Raw genomic sequence first — 17538 nt, forward strand, 5'->3', positions numbered from 1 at the left:
CTGCCAGCCTCACAGTATGACCTTCAGCCTCACAGTCCAGTGAGGCTGTGGAGCTTTCTCCATCAGATTTCCTTTCAGGTCAGCAAGATGGAGGAAAAAGGGAAGAAGCAGGGCAGCCCCTTGCTATTAAGATGATTTCTCCTAAGAACCACACAACACTTCTGACCAGAATATCACCATCTACAGTGTGACAAGGAGATACAGTCTTTACGCGGGTGGGAGCACGCCCATCTAACTGTGGTTGTTGCTGTTTTTCCTAATTAATAAAGAAAGGAAGAGATTAGGAAGGAACCTAACAGCCACTGTGACAAGACTTCTTTGAGTTCTCTAAGTGTTCTACAATGCATGGATAATCTTTATAATTCTGAAAACAAAAAGGGTTTCTTGCTTAAGATACTCAAAGTTATTAAGTGATATCAAAACATAAGTAATCTGTAAAGGAAAAGCATAAAGTTAAAGGAAAAAACTAAATTATTGAGAGGTTAACTATATGTCTATTGCTCAAAAATATTAAGAGCTGCACTATCTCAGATACAAGATACACGCATATTTAATATATTTCCCATCTATAAACACACTACCAAAGTAATGCTTCCAAGAAAGACTTTTGGGTCATAAAACATACTTTTTAAAAGAGCTGCAAAATTACATGTTTTCCATCAGAGCTCAACATTTGGAAAATATTCAGGTAAACTCTGAACACAAGATAATGTGATCAAGATCAATGTAGAATTCCAAAAATATTAGTAAATGGAAGACGGCATATGATTTTGATAGTATATGATTTCAAAAATACATATTTACACAGCAGCATATTTTGCTAAATTGATAAAGCTAATGCAATTGCAAAAATCAAAACTACGATCTACATGGCACTTATAGTATGACTTATAGTGTACATACAACAGAAATAATGCCTAAGAATTTGTGAATGTTTATAGAATAATAAAGAATAAACAGCAAACACCTCTACCAAGTTGGAGAAAAACAAAGTACTTCCAAACAACAAACTATGCATCTATTTTATTAAATATTTGACCAGGCGTGCTGGTTACCCTACCAACCACATGCCCAATATCTTGCTTAAATTTGTAATCTAGAATGCGATGTTGATGAATCTATTTAATAACAGCATGGGATGTTTCACTACCATATTAAAAATAGGTATCAATTGTAAGATGCAACTTGATTTCAAATAATAAAATGCAAAAACAATCTTAAAATTAAGGAAATATGCCATAGATGTTTTATACCTAACCAGTAAAGTTTCGTATTTTTCAACATTTCAGTAGTGATAGTTGTTGGCAGTATTTATTCATTCATTATCCTACTAAAACTAATATTTATTGATGTCAGGCATTCTTCCAAGCTCTGGGGATACAGGTATAAATAAAACAAATCACTGACTCATGGAGCTGACATTTTACTGTGGGAGACAATTAACAAGTAAATATAAAATACAATTGCAGACAATGATAAGTGCCACAAGGAAAAATAAAACCGGTAAGGAAAATCAAGGTTGAGGGGAAAAAGGAGGTATTCTGAATTCAGTTAGGCAAGTCTCTCTGGGGAGGTGACACTTAGGCAGAGCTCTGACTGAAGGGAGGAAGGGTGCCACATGAAGATGCAGAGGAAGGACAGTCCAGACAGAGGGCTCAGTGAGCTCAAAAGCCCTGAGGCATACATGCTTGAACAGCACGACAGGGACTGGAAGGAGAAAGGAGGGAAGTCATAGGAGGTGAGTCAGAAGGGCAGCCGGAGGCCAGATCACGCAGGGCCCCATGGCCACACAAAGGGTGTTTGCACTCAGAGTGCAATGGGAAGCCACTGGGAAGGTTTACAGTAGAGCAAGGACACCTCCAGATTGTGGAGAAGAAAAGAGACCAGAGACAAGGGCAGAAGCAGAGACCAGCTAGCTGGTAGACTGGCAGGTGAGAGTGGCAGTGACAAGCACAAGGAGGTGGTAAAGATGAGGAGAATGAGTCAGAGTGGGGATCCACTGAAAGACAGAGTTGATAGCACTCATTGATTATAGGATGAAGTGAAAAAGAGAAGTCAAGCATAACACCAGCGTTAACTCAAGCAACTGGAGGAATGTCAGTGCCATTTACTGAGATCAAGAAGATAGTGGGAGACACACGCAGGGAAGAGAAATCAAGAGTTCAGTTTTGGACACGTTAAGTTTGAGATGCCTAAAAGCATTCAAGAGCGGATGTTAACTATACTGTTCGATATACAAGCCTGGAGCTCAGGGAAGAGGCCGAGGCAAAAATTTAAATTGGGAGCCATCACCATATAGATAATATTTAATTAAGTCAGTAGGACTTGAGGCCATCAGACTAGATGAAATAACCCCGTAAATGGGGATAAAGAGAAGAGAAGGCCAACAATTGCGCCCTGAGACAGACATTTCACCACTTGGAGGTGGAGAAGAGAAGGCTTAAACTAACACAAACATAATATAATACTGTCATCATGAAGCATTTTAAGGCAAATTATAGCAGTGGATCCCAAAATCCATACCGTTCTACCAGATCTCAATACAATCTGGGATCTACAGGTGTAACTCCATGTTTTGCTCTTGTTTCCATATTTCATGATGTATTTTTAACAAGTCAGTCTTATTCATTCCTAGACTGCATTTCTCTCTATCCTATTTTATTTCTTCCTTGGAATACAGAATATGAGACCTGGCTGTCAACCTGAAAGGCCATCTTAATAATAGCTTTACTTAATAAGCTAGGAAACTAAGACACACAAAATAGAGGAACTTATCAAAGGTCACATTTGTAGTCATTGACAGAAATAAGACCATACAAGGTCCTCGAGATTCCTGCTCTTTATGCTACATTCCACTGCCTTCACTGGTGATGAAGTTTCTGACACAAAAGTACACTTGTGGAAGAATCATCTTCGGTAATAGAGGATATGCCATAAACTGTATGTAAACCCATTATAATGGAACCATTGTATTCCTTCAGCGTTGGGCTTCACTAAACATATGCACCTGGATGAAGGATGACCCAGTAGAAAGAATGCTGCACCCAGTCCCTCACATCACAGAGGGAAGAAAGAAAGTTGAAACTGGCCAATTGGAAACTACTGGAAAACCAAAAAGCAGCTCCAGCCTATACAGTCAAAGACAAATCCTTTTGCCAAGTCTACAAGGAGTTTTGCACTTGAGCCAAGCAGATCATTTTACATTCCAAATACAGCAACCCAGGCACCACTGCCCATTCCCCATCCCCCTCAAAAACAGTTAATGCAGGCAGTTGTTCAAATACCTGAATAACTGGTAATACAACCACAACCAAAGATCGTTGGGTGCCCTAAGCAGAACAAAGACACAAAAACCACAGGTTTCTCATTAGGTGCTTTGAGGACTAAAAGCAAACAATCACTGAGTGTCCCCATGGAGTAAGAGATACAAACAGCTAAAGGGTGTGAATAATAGATAAAACTTCATCCAAAATCTGCAGCAGGAGGCCCTGTTAATAGCGAGCAGGAGAAGGACCCACTGGCTTGTCAGCTCAATGCATTAATTCCCTGTTCCATGTTTCTACTTTAAATACTCAAAAGCGAGAGACGGACAAGTTCAGGACAGAGTCTGCGCAGAGGGCCCAAGAGGCCTGCTGGAGTCTCGCGGCCTGAGGGAGGAACGGACCGCCGCGTACACCTCTGAGCCAATGGGGAGCCGACCAGAGAAAAACTGCTCACCAAGAACCCAAGCTGCCAGTCTTTCCTTTCCTCCTTCTCCATTTGCCTTGGCACACAGGACACCAGGAGCCGCTTACTGATCCTGAGGTAAGAAAGCTCAAGTCCAACAAGGGACTAGTTTCTCTGGAATCATCACTCACTTATTTTTGAGATAATGAGAGTGAGGAGAAAAGAGACTTCAGGATCAAATCAACCCAACTTTGAATCCCGACTCCACTACTAGTCGTGTTATCTCGGGCGGATTACTCAACCTCTCAGCCTTCTTTCTCTGGGGATGGTCTTATTACACACCCTGCAGGACCGTGGTAAAGACTGAATGGAATCATGCATGCATGTGAAATATCTAGCATATTAGACAGGCACAAAACACCATCTCTAATATGATCATTGTTATTGTCACTGTCACTGGCTCCCCACCCACACACAGTGGCAGGTCAGACTACCTGCTTCAGGAGGACCAACTCTACCCACACCTCACCCCCCTTAACCTACAAATGTCCATCTTATAAAAGGCAGAAAATAAAAATGCCTCTGTCCCTGCTCTGTCTCTCTTCCCTTGCTGGCATGGGAGCCATCAGAGAAGAAACTCCAGTCTTTTCACAGGAGGAAGAGAAAAGAGAGAAAACCAGGGCTGCGTACTGTACCTCACAGGCCACAGAAAAGAAGTGCTGGCCTTCGAGACCCGGGGGCCTCCCGCCCACAGGAGTTCCTCTACACTCCACTCAGTAAGTGCCTTCACTCAGCTTTGTTAGGCAGCTTAAAACCCCAGCAATTAGTGACGAAAGCATCCTCTTTAGAAAATGCAGATTCCTTGGTTCAGGCTGGGGTTGTGCTCACATTATGCCTCATCCATACACTTACAGGAAGTTGGGAAGTCGTGCAATCCAACTGCCCTCCTCACATGGTACCTGAGGGAGAAAATTCTGGAACACCACAGAACATCTTCTAAGAGTAGAGCAGGCCGAGTGAGGATAAAAAGGGCAGGGTGGGGAAATAAGGAAAGTCTGGCGGACTGAAAATCTGATTGAAAAATGAGAAACCAAAACCAGTCAATTTAAAACTCGGCTCACAAGAGGGCCACCAGGTGTCCAGGAAAGAGGGGGAAGTCCTCTCCTTCTTTTCCTTCCTATGCCTTGGTTTCTTCCTTCTCCCAAGAACCAGAAGGCAGCCTTCCATCATTAGTACCAAGTGAAGTTTTAACATGAGGTTAAAGGGGATTTTTGTGAGCCAGTTAGGAATCTTAACTTCATTTGTTTAACATTTTTTTGTATCGGAAAATGAGTTCTAACTTCCAAAGAACTCACACACATGACTCCCTGAAAGCAGAAACCACATCTGTCTTAAGAATGATAATAAATTTCACTAAACTAATAGCTGAGCAGATGCACGGAAGAACGAAGAAATGAGGGGAAGGCCTTCCTGACAAGCCAGCCTGAGGCAGCAGCCTGATCAATCTCTCTCTCCTGATCTCAGTTTGGTTTTCTTCGAAGCACAGATCATTACGTGACCATTATCTACACACTTATTTGCCTGTTAGTTCATTGTCTGCCTTCCCCACTCAAACATAAAACTCCATGAGGGTGCACACTGTTTTCACGCTGCTGAAGTCCTCACCTAAGAGAGTGGCTGGCAAGTCGTAGATCTCAGTAGCTATTTGTTGAATGAGTGAATGACTGAGCAGAGCAGGAAACATCTTCCTAAGACACTTGAGGTTTATCCTTGAGCCCTCAAGAGCCGTGCTCTGGGCCCACCTCCCTCAGTTCTCCACTTCTTGCTGCACCTCACAAGCACCTGACTACTGTCTGGGCTGGTGCTCGTGCCCTTGTAAATAAGGCCCCACTGATCACTCTGAAACACTGGAGATCACTTGTCATGATATTGGTGACTGTCCTTGGCACCACTTCTCCCTGAGAAGATTTTTTGTAGAAAAATGGCAAGCCTTCAAAGAGAGCTTCTACCTGCACCAAAAGCAGAAAATTCCACATGTATAATGGCTTCCCCTGCCTTTTTTCAGTGCTGGAAACTCTCCATCCTCTCTCTTTGAAAAGACCTCTGAAGCCAATCACGACCACAGAACTGTAAGATCTTCCAATTTCTCTTTCTGTAGAAAAAAAATACTTATATTTAGAAAAATGAGGGGACAGAACACTATAACCTATTTCTCTTTTAGGGTCTGAAAGTCACTTCCCCTGGAACCATCTGCTCCCAATGCTAAAGAAGTCTCTATTAGAAGAATGGCACAATACCATGTATTTCTAACTAATTATTATCCTTTTAGTTACAAAAAGGCCATAACTGATAAACCAATGGCAAAAGGCAGGTTGAATCCATCTTCTTAGACCAATGAATTCATTGTTTATACTAAGTGTTATGAAATAGCAAACCATTTCCCACTTGGACAGGCTCACACAGTAAGTGTGCGATAATTCTCAAATCAGGCCATCAACAGTCAAAACCCAGCTGCTCTGTAAACCATATTTAAAAGCCCAGCAGTAACAACTCCCTTATATTTGGTCATCCAGCTTCCTCTTACAGATAAATGGGTGAAATAAAATAAGCTTCATTTTATAACCCTGATCTCACTAAAAGAATTCAAAGATGGAAAAGGAAATTTAGTAACTAATTAATTACTAATAATCATAAAGTTACATGACTTGGTAGTAAACATTCAAGGCCTCGAAAGAGACTCATAATTCTTCATCAGTTGGAGACAAGGCTCAGGAAATACATATTTTCTAAAATAACTAACTCTATCACACTCAATCTAAGCTATTTCTTTAAAACAATGCATAATTAATATCTTTCATATGTAATCTGTACGAGTAAACTGATCTTTGCATTAAATCACATGTATTAAAGGGTACTTTGTGAGTTTTTAGAACATTTTCCTATATAGTTTAGCACTGGTCAAATCAACTCTTCATTCCTAGAAACTTAAAGGGCAAGAGGGGAGGAGCAAGAAGTGGTTTTGGAAAATAAACACTTGCCTTGGAATACACATGAATAAATATATCACACCTACAATCTCCAAAACAAGTACTCTTCTTTCCGCTGTGAGAACTATTCCTGAAAAAATCATAATGACTATAAGACAAGCCCCTTGGTTTTAGACCCGCTATACTGCACGGAAGGCTGTGGAGGAGCAAATGGTCTAATGTAGAAAATATCTGGCCACACTTTGCCAGAAGAATGGAATGCAAACTAATTGCATAGGCAACGTGTAGCTCAGAAGGGGACAAGAAGCTACTCTTCTAAACATCAGGCCAGACAGACAATCTACCTCCTGACAGTGAAAACTGCAAGGCAGGAAGCCAAACCAGGTCTCTCAGACTTGCTGCAAAGTCAAGAAGCCATACACGGAGGTCTCGCGGTGGTTCAAACTGACTCCTTCAACTCAAATAGCATCTGAGATGTGGCTGCCTAGAGCTGACGCCGAGATATTTCTATAGCTGTAACTCTACAAATTAAGACCACAGTTTAGCTCTTGTTTACTGACATCATTCCAAGGTTTGCATGTATTACCATGCCTTCCTCATTTAATAAACACCTTGTATGTGTTTAACTATTTGAAATTTGGAAAGTGCTTTTATAAATATTACCTTCTATCCTTTGAAGTAGGTGTTTTTATTCCCTTTACAAATAAGGCAACTGAGGCTTAAATAATTTAAATGACATTCCTAAGGTCACTCGATAAGAAGAACTTGGACTCAAATTCAGATCGTTTGACTCCAGGGCCAATAGATTTTCCACTGCATCAACTTCCCAGCTTTTCCGGGATCTTTATCTCACCCAATTCTGTGATAATTCTGTAATCAGACAGGTTACATTTTCCACATTCACTAAAAAAACAGTCCAGTCTAATTTTCAAGCCTAGGTGAAACACGCCCTCCCTTCCATCGTTTGCTTTTTAATTTTTTAATTAAAAATTATTTGATAATACACTGAACAAGCCAAATTAAACCATTTTTCAGCCAGAATAAATGACAAAAGTATTCCAAATAAACTATAAGTGGCACCTCCTAAACCAAGTCTAACTTGTACCGAGTGATAGCTGTGGGGAGGAAAATGGAAAAGGGAGCTCACGGTTTGACTAGTGCCACAACTCCTGAAGTTGGTTTTAGCTTCTCTCTAATCACAGGTGCCCTGACTTACACACTGCATCCTGACACACCATTTCTGGAAGCTTTTATTATACCACAAAGAACTCTATCTTACCTCTTCACCAGGCATTTTCTTCTTTGGGAGCTTCAGGGAGCAAAATCAACTTTGGCTTTGATAAAGACAGCAACTTTTAATAGTTGGATTAAGCGCTACTCTTCACTGAGAACTTCTTACTGAATAGCTATAGCAGACGTTCAAGGGTTTCCTTTCACTGACCTCTCAAGTGAGAAAAGCACAGATATTAAGTAAAATAGGCAGAAGAGAGTCAGTTAAGGAGTCAAAAATCAAGGAGTTTATTTCATTTCATACTCATTCTTTTTATGTTTTAATCAATAAACCAATTATAAATTTCTACTCATATCACCTTCAGTAGAGTAAGGTGAAAACAAGATATCAGGTACAAAAGTGTTTTGAAAACAGTAGAATTAAAAACAAAGTGTTTTTAACTGAATGTTTCATCTGTATGAAGACAATACACCACCATCCTGGAGCTGAAAACAAGCCATCTTATTTTTCATTTCTATTGTCTGTTCTTCATCTGGGGAACCATAACAAAAGTTGTATTCTTTTGTTTTCACATGATTATGTGCTCACCATTTATTTTTCATTTTTCTAATTGTCTGTCTTTCCAACATTTTTGTTTCATTGTATTTTTAACACATGGAGCCCACATGCCATGCTCCATGATGCTTACTGGGAATACCAATGAAGAAAAGAATAACAGGGAGAGACAGACTGTCACGTAATAATTACATTTACTAGTGCAATAGCTGCCTGGAAGGAACAGGAAGCTAGGGCAATGAGAAAGGAGAAGAGGCACACTTGACCTGGTCTAAGATGGGAATGTCCTCTTGAGGAAATAATATTTAAGCACACAAATTCTTTTCTTCCCAATTTTCACTCCCAAGTGTAAGATCCAAGCCATCTATTCATTAGTGTTCTTGAAATGCTCTTGCCTTCCTCTCTTCCAATCCAAACTTGATGCTGTTAAAGCAACTTCCTTTTTTTTTTGAAATCTTCAATTCATGTTTTTCCTTTCTCTCCAAATTTTCACTCTACCACCTTTCAAACAAAGATTTTAGGCTTCAGGACCCAAAATGACCTGTAGAACTAACTGTTGAAAGCTAAACGAGCCCTAAGAGTCTTCCTATCTGCTCTGGTCACCAAGTGACTTCTTATAACTGAAGAGAAAAGGAGAAACGCAAATAAGTTCATCTATAGTAGAAAATCCACCAAAATACACAGCAAAGAAAATGTGACCACCATTCTCTCGCCCTTTGTGTTCAAACTTCCTCGGGTCATTGTACATTCTTACTATTCTTTATATTTGGATGACATCCGTTATCCCTGGAGAACTGTGTCCTGAAATGCACACTTTTCCCCCAACAAAAATCACTAAGGCATACAAAGTTTTTCAGAGAATCTAAGGTAAGATGATACGATCTCAAAAACCGCAAAAGAAAAACAGCAATTTTAGGTACTTCTAGGAAACAGAGGGACTAAAGAACAGCCAAAATAATTTTTAAAGTAAACCTAAAATTAAATGGTATGATACCATTTTGCAGTAAAAAAAAAATACTTGTTTTTAAAATATAGATGTATGGTATCAGTTAAAGAAATGAATCCATCTCTAAAGCAAGATACTAAAGAGAATATTTATTTTACAAATTAAAAAGCAGAAATAAATCATACTAATTGGACATTTTTGTCACTCCTGGGCAATGACCATATGTGAATTCAACTGGTAACATATTAATCTTCTTGCCAGTGTAACTTGGTCAGAAGACATCTTTATAGCTCTACTGAAGGAATCAAAAAATAAATATATGTAAAGCTTCACTCCAACATCCAAACAGCAGAGCCTACACGTAAAAGTCTTTAAGGGTTCCTGAATATGGAAACTCAATTTATCTGCCAATTAATCCAATTCTCTTTTTTTTAAATGGCGACTCTGACCTTAAAAAGAAGGCACATTCTGGAGAGTGCTCCCATGGCCTAGTGGTTAAGTTTGACACGCTCTGCTTCAGTGGCCCAGGTTCACTTCCCTGGCGCAGACCTACACCACTCATTGGCAGCCATTCTGTGGCAGCGACCCACATACAAAATACAGGAAGACTGGCACAGATGTAAGCTCAGGGCAAATCTTCCTCAGCAAAAAAAAAAAGATGGCACCATCGATCTGACTTCTAAGTATAGCCCAAGTACACCTTAGGCAACTCAACACTCTGAATTCAACACCTATTCTTTCCCACAGACCCTCAGTACTGACAGCATAAAGAAAAGAAAAAAGGAGCATAGCTACTTTTTCTCCTCAGAATGTCGCTCCTTTTTACCAACAGTGTATTTTTGCATTTCAAAGGCTCAGAACCGACATTTAAAACGTCCCTTCCCACAAGGACAAGCCAAAGGGTGAGTGTGGGTATGTGCAAATAAATTGAGAGACAGGTTGGTACTCAAAATGAATCACTTTGAAGTGACTTTAAGAAGAAGTAATTTAGTTCAAATCCCCAGAGCTTGGGACTAAGCTAGGAATGGCAGGGAGATAAAGGAACTGGAAGAGTAAATAGTCCATGTGAACAAACCTAGCACAGACCGAGTGGATTCATCTCTCTGAATTCTCAGTTTGCTGGAGGATGCTCTCGAATTATCTCTACGTCTGATCTTTCAGCCACAGGCTCAAATTATTTTATCAGGTTGTTTCTCAAATAGCTGTATCTTTAGTTAATTGAGAAATTATGGTACTCTTTTCAGATTTTCAAGTATTTTCTGTATTTTCCCGGGGGACAAATCAGGTGTGCAAGGAATATCTAATTATAAAAAATATAAACAAAACTGCCATAAACATATATTTGTGATCATATCAATCAATCAGGAAGTACTTAATGATCAGATAAAATTAACATGCAAAATGCAAGGGAGATAGGTGCCAAGAAATTGTATGCTCAACTGGGTGGTGAAGACAAGGTGAACATCATGAGGGTGGATGACCATGCTTGGGTTATTCCCTTTGTAATTTTCTCTAGCCTCCAATACAACAGATCAGGCACTGAATAAACATTTGCTGAATGAATAAATAAGTTTCAAAAATGCTACAAATGAGGAAATCAAAATGGCCATGGTTGTTTAGCTATCTGGGTCTCACCATTTGCTGTTATCTCTATGCTGCTTCCTGGTAATGGCAGGAAATCCCAAATCCCACTCACCTGGCTACTCTCCAGATTGCCTATTATAACAAACCCTCTGCTAGTCCTGTATTTTACTGAGCAAAACTATCCATTAACTTCCATACATCTGGGATACAATAATAATTGTTGATAATTATGGCTCGTAAGAACTTAAGGCACCTTTTAATCAACAAAGGTTATCTTGTGCTCAATACTCTTTGAACGTGATTTAATTTTTTAAAAAATCTATAATTTGCATTCTCCAAAAATGCAAATGAGCAAAAGGAACTACTATTCAACCATGTTGAATGATGATGTTCATTATATATCAATCATTGTGAAAGTTCACATGATAAGACAAAGCAATGGCCAGAAAACAAGGCATGGAAATTTAGGAAGTATACTGCTATTATTTCAGACAAAAAAAAAAAAAACGATTTGCCTTGAATATGGTAACTATGACATTTAGAGGTCTAGTATGTCTCTCTCCATCAGTTTCTTACTATAATAACAGGCAAGACAAACACTTTATAAACAAAGTAGTGAAATGGTTAATTTCTTAATCAGCTACGTATTAGCACCATATAATACTGTGGAAGCTATAAATGCAAAGAAATTCTCACAATTTTCTGTTATCAAATATTTTTCCCATGGTTTCCCTAACAGACTTCACTGGGACATGATATTATGAAGATATATGAAGAATTGTTATGCATTCCAGGTGCTTATGTCTAGCTGGGAAAATAAGATCTGTGGGAGGAAGGATAAAACACAATGGCAGCACAGACAAAGAAAGGTCACATGACTCTACGTGTCTAGGGGACAGACAGGCAACACACGCCGGTGGAAGATGGGGGCAGTTGACAAGGAGGTGATTGGAAAGGACTTCCAAGAGTTGAGGCCTACAGGATGGACAGGATTTAGACAGGCAAAAAGGAAAGGTAGAGAGTAGGCCTAAACAGAATTTAAGGAAAAGAATGTGGCAGAGGTAGGAGGTTAATAAACAGCATCATTGGGAAATGAAGTTGAAAACAATAAGAAAAATACCATGGTGGGTTTTTGAGCTTTGGATTTTGTTTTGAGGCTCTTATGTACCCAATGCCTAAGGAAGCCTAGCACGCAGTAGACTCAACTCTAGCAACCTTCATTTCATCTCCACTCAACACTGGCCTCCCACACCCACAGCCTCACCCCAAAAGTTGTCCTGAGAACTGCTACACATTTAAAATCTTAGAAGCTAATCTGGCTATAATCTTCCATCTTTCTAGCTCTCTCAAACCTTCATTCCATTACACCTGCTCTTCAATCCATTAGAAACTTTACTCTCACAGTCTATAAACTCCCTCCTGACATCATTCTCTAGTGGGGGAGGCAGAAAATAATAAAGAAAGCAAATAAATATAAACTTAGAACTTTGTGCTATAAGGAAAACAGAATGTAACAAAAGAGTGTTATGGGGAGGCCTATTTACATAGCGTGGTCAGAGGAAAGCTCTCTGAGGAGTGACATGTAAGATAAGACATGAAGGAGGAGAAGGAGCCAACTCTGGGAAGAACAGACAATAGGGCGTTCCAGCCAGAGAGAACAGCATGTACAAAGGCTTGGAGATGAGAAAGATCCTGGCCTCTTCTAGGCATAGAAAGGCGGCCAGTGTGGCTGGAACACAGGGGTCAAGGGACAGAATAGAAGGAAAGGAGGTCAGAGAGGGTGGCAGGGGCCACATCACCTAAGGTTTTTGTGAGCTGTGATAAGGAGTTTGGAACTTATGCAAATTGTAATGAGACTTCATCAAAATGTTTTAAAGAGGTTGGTAACACAGCCAAATTTGTCTCCTTAAAGATGACCATCACTGTGGCGTGCAGAAGTGATGCTAGAGACAGAATGGGCGTCGAGATGTCTGAAACTCTGTCTAGTATAGACCCTGGAACACGGTAAATGTCCCCAAAATAGATGACAGAATTAACGCACAGATGAGCCAACAACTTTTGAAGCTGGAACGGGCAGTCACAAATCAGTTTTCCGGCAAGGTGCTTTAGACTATAGAGCATCTGTGTCATGTCAGGAGAGCATTAGTCATAGACCCTGAATATCTAGATGCTAAAAAAACACTCTACAGTTGACTACGCCTTCTGAAAATTTAGTCAAGCTTTATAGGCGTTCCATATTCCAAAAAAGCATAACAGAACAGGAATCTTATTTATGCAAAAAGGATTAAATCATTCTGTGTAAGCTGTTCCTCGAGTTTAATGAGTCTTTTGTTTGTTTATCTTGTGTCTGGCCAAGTGCGTGTTTGTGTGTGTGTGCGTGCATGTGTAATACACATGATTAGAGATGCTGAAGACTGATGGTCAATCAAGACAAACCCACGCTGAAATTTCTGAGAGCTGGGAAGTACGCCAGTTTGCAATCACTATAGGAACTGTTGAGCTGCGCTCCTTGTGCCCACTCTGGTAATGAGCATTCCTCAAAGGATGCCATTCTGCATAGTTTAATCCTCTCTGATGCAAAAGATGTCACTTCTGAAATCAGGCTGAATTGTTTTAAAAAGGAGTGTCAATAAAATTAAGCTCAACCTATTCACTGATTACAGGAACAATAAAAATAAATGGTGGCCCTTATGCTGTAAAAAAGTCTAACAGAAATATATGGAGGAGCACTTTGAGAAATTTAACTCTGAATCTGATCTTCGCTGCATATCATAGAAGAGAGGGAAGAGGGGGTGAAAAATTCATCAATTCCTAGTAGAAAATTTTCCTCAGAAGTAATAAAGAAAAGAAAGATATTTTCTTAAAGTGGAGCTTTTCAAAAATACATATTATTTTAAAAGAAAAATGGGTAGATTACTTAGCATATAAATTCACATTCTCTTGCTTGGCAAATGTCTTCATGGAACAATGAAACTCTAGGCATAGTAATATCAATTTATTATTTCTCGTTCCTATGGAAACGTGCATTCAAGTCACTGAGGCCAATCAATATGGACACAAGAGCAAGGCAAATACACTTGGGGAGAGATCATACAATTTATAGCTCTAGTAAAATAAGCTCTGAAATATCAGAAACAATGGCCAAAAAGGACCCACAAGTCACTGTGAAATGTTCTCTGAAGTTACTAGACACTAGTACCATTATAAACAAAAGCAAAAGCATAATCCTACATTTTAGAATCCCACATTTGGAATCTGCCACGTGCAGACAAACATCACACATAAAAAGAAGACGGCTGAGAAAAGACTAGACCAAACTCTTCTTAAAGGGCGGGGGGGAGGGGGACAGAGAGAGAGACAGAGAGAGAGAGAGCGCGCAAGAGAGAAAGAAAGGAAAAAAGAAAAAGATAGAAAGAATTACAGATGATGAACACCGCTTTGTTCAATAAATCTCAGTGTTTAAAAATGAAATGCAATCATCTAAAAAAGGTGGTATAAATGAGAGTACATGCGATACTGTTTTACAAAACTGTTAGTTATGCAGAACTTGTGACCTCAAGAGAGAGAATTAAATAAAAGTATAAATATGTTAAAATCAATCAACCAATATTTGTTGGGGCTCTACTATGTGCTAAGCACTGTGCTACAGTCTGTAAGGGAAAAAACTGAATTTTAATTCATTTGGACAAGAACTTATTGTGCATTTCTGTTCTGCCAAGTACTAAGATGATCATTAGAGGACATAAAATAGGTAAGATACTACTCTAGCAAAACTGAAATTGTTTGCAATATAACTTATGGGCAACACGTGCTCTTGAACCGGCATTACAAGCTAAGATGAAAAATGGGCCAAATGAACAGTACGGACATGTGCGCTGAGTTTTCAGAAGACAGAAATCATTTACGATTAGCTGGTAGGAGAAGTTTTCACCAAGGAGATGGGAACTGACTTGAGCTTGAATAATGGACGGAGAGAATGGAAAAGTGAAAAGTGACACGGCAGGAATTTACAAGGCTGGTTTGATAAGATCTGAGACTTTAATTTGAAGGGGAGTGGAAATAATGATGGAGAGGTAGGCTGGGGCCAGAAAGAGAAATGCCCCTTAATGAGGAAGGAGTTTACACTTCGGAGTGAGGGAAATGCTTTCAAACTAGAGAGGGGTGGTGGATGCACAACACTGTGAATGCTGTTATGTGAACATCCATAAATTTTTTTTAAGGTTAATGATGATGATGAAAATCTTTATTATTGTTAATTGCAAAGTACTGGAAATATCTAAACATCCAACCATGTAGAGATTGGATGCTGGAAATCCATAAGAAAAAGTTGGAAAAACCATATAAAAAAAATTGTATACTCTCTGAAAATAATATAGGAGAATATTTAATGACACAGAAAAAGGTTCATGATGTATTGTGTAAAAAAGCAAATCGCAAAACAGTTTACCGTATCAAATCTATAGTAAAAAAGACTGGAATGATGTACTCCAAAATATTAACAGTACTGTCTCTTAGTGTCAAGATCATGAGTGATTTAAATTTTCTTCCTTTTCCTTGTTTTCATAACAAACATTTAAAAAGTTATTTTTAAGAGAATTTTTATTAGAAATGTGTTTTCATGTAAAATATAGAATTTTATCAAAATACACTCATTGTAGAATACAGAACTTAGCAAGATGATTCACGATCTTTTTCTAGATAGAGCCAAGCATTAAGTAAAAGATTTGTACACAATATGCTACTTTAAGTAGCAACTTATCACATTTGCTGGAATTAAAATGAGCTTTAGGTGAATAGCTTACTCCATAACATAGGTAAATTTTCAATGATTTTCTTTCTTTTTTTAATCTCATGATATTTACTCTCAACTCTACCCCAGAGTGACAGCATGAAAAATAGCCTATTTCTACATCATTCTCCTGTTTTAAAAATCCTATCAAATAACACTGATTTCCATGTAATCCATGGCCTTCTTCCTTTTCTTTTGGCCCATGATACTCGTTTTTCTTTGAAGATGCAGCCACAGAGAGGGTTCTCCCACCCAAAATATGAAGTTCGCCACCATTGCTCACTTCCGCACTTCATTCTTAACGACTCTCCCTGAATATGGTGAACTTCCATCACTACGATCACCAACTCCAGGTTATTTTCACTTCTCTTTATCATTACCAAGGTGGGGCAAAAATAAAGGCAATCAGGTGAAAAACCCTTAGTGTGGATTTCTTCCATATTTCATGAAATCCAACAAACAAATGCCCAGATTATATTTCACAGTAAGACGAGCAAAAGCACATCTCTTCAGCTGTGGTCCCCTTCCTCCAGCACTCATGGATGCCAAAATCAGAACCTACAGTTCGGGAGCTGCACACGGTTGCATCTTGTTTTGAGTTTTTGTTTGCAAACTGTCAGTAAGAGCAGAATAAATTGCGTGATATGCAGTCCAATATGTATATTCTTGAGCACATCTCAATGTAGCCACCAAAAAATATTCATAGCTGCAGGTGTACAAAAAAAAAAGGCAGAATTATGGCTTGATTTGCCTTGATAAGCATGGCAATTTTCTGTACACTTTTCATAAAGTGCTAATCAATTTCAGCTCAAAATAGATTGAAACACCCAACAGATTGCTGCCATCGTCCACAAATGTTTGTCATTCGTAGGCTGTGGCAATAATGTGAATTCTGAGGAGGAAACTGCAATGGAACTCTACCTTGTAGAAATCCCTTGCATTTGCCTTAATAACCCCTGAAGAAATGCTAAGAATTATTTTGTAGACATACAAACCTGAAATTTCCATTTTTTTCTTGTTGGATCTAAGTATTGCTTGTCAAATAGTAATATCAGTTCTAAGTATGGTTATAGATGGATTACCTTTAGAAAATGTAATGATGACATTTAAGAATCAAGTATCACACCCATACTGTTTAATATCCCTCTAAAATATAATTATATAAATTATAATATTTTATATAACTTCTATTTTCATTTAATTTTATACAATTTATATATATTTTACATGATTATACAAATAATAACCATACAAATTATATAAAATATAATTACAGACATCACATACAACTTGGAATTGAATCATCACAGACTCCTGCCATAAATTTCTCTTTGTCTATATCTTTACCCTTAAACGTAGTATAATTTTTTGAAAATGTTTTGTCAATATTCTAGTCCTTCCATGAAGGTTATTTCACAGACACTTAGAGGTGCTAATATTCTTATTAAGGCACCTTTTTGAGTAGCAGTGTTCCCGCCGTATGAAACGCTCATCTGCCCGGGATGTTTTGCCAAACACAAGTGCCAAAACTCTGCCGCAGGCTGTCATACTCCTACAAGGCAGCCTCAGCTCAAAACTGAGCACATACTTTCCCTTTCGTTAAGTGTGAGAAACAATTGGTAATGACATTTAGATCTGGGTATGGGATGCTCTCCACAGAAAGTAGGAAATTAAATGAGAATAGATAACATTTCAGATTTTCACACCTTCCTCTTCAAAGCTACAAAAGTGATAATATAATTTGGGGGGATAAGAGCTACACAACTTGGTTTTAGAAAAA

The 17538-nt window shown here is 38.7% G+C and overlaps 1 protein-coding gene and 1 long non-coding RNA gene across 3 annotated transcripts in view; one reads left to right on the plus strand and one right to left on the minus strand.

Annotated features, from left to right (window-relative positions):
* The window catches only part of PRKD1 (protein kinase D1), a 286730-nt gene that overhangs the window by 223128 nt on the left and 46064 nt on the right, over positions 1–17538 (minus strand). The gene's annotated exons all lie outside the window — the stretch shown is intronic.
* Positions 3392–7279, plus strand: LOC139084696 (uncharacterized). Its single transcript, XR_011542291.1, has 4 exons — positions 3392–3804; positions 4321–4442; positions 5732–5795; positions 5888–7279. It is a non-coding gene; the product is annotated as an uncharacterized lncRNA (long non-coding RNA).

Source organism: Equus przewalskii, chromosome 1, assembly GCF_037783145.1.
Source record: "Equus przewalskii isolate Varuska chromosome 1, EquPr2, whole genome shotgun sequence".
Taxonomy (NCBI): Eukaryota; Metazoa; Chordata; class Mammalia; order Perissodactyla; family Equidae; genus Equus; species Equus przewalskii.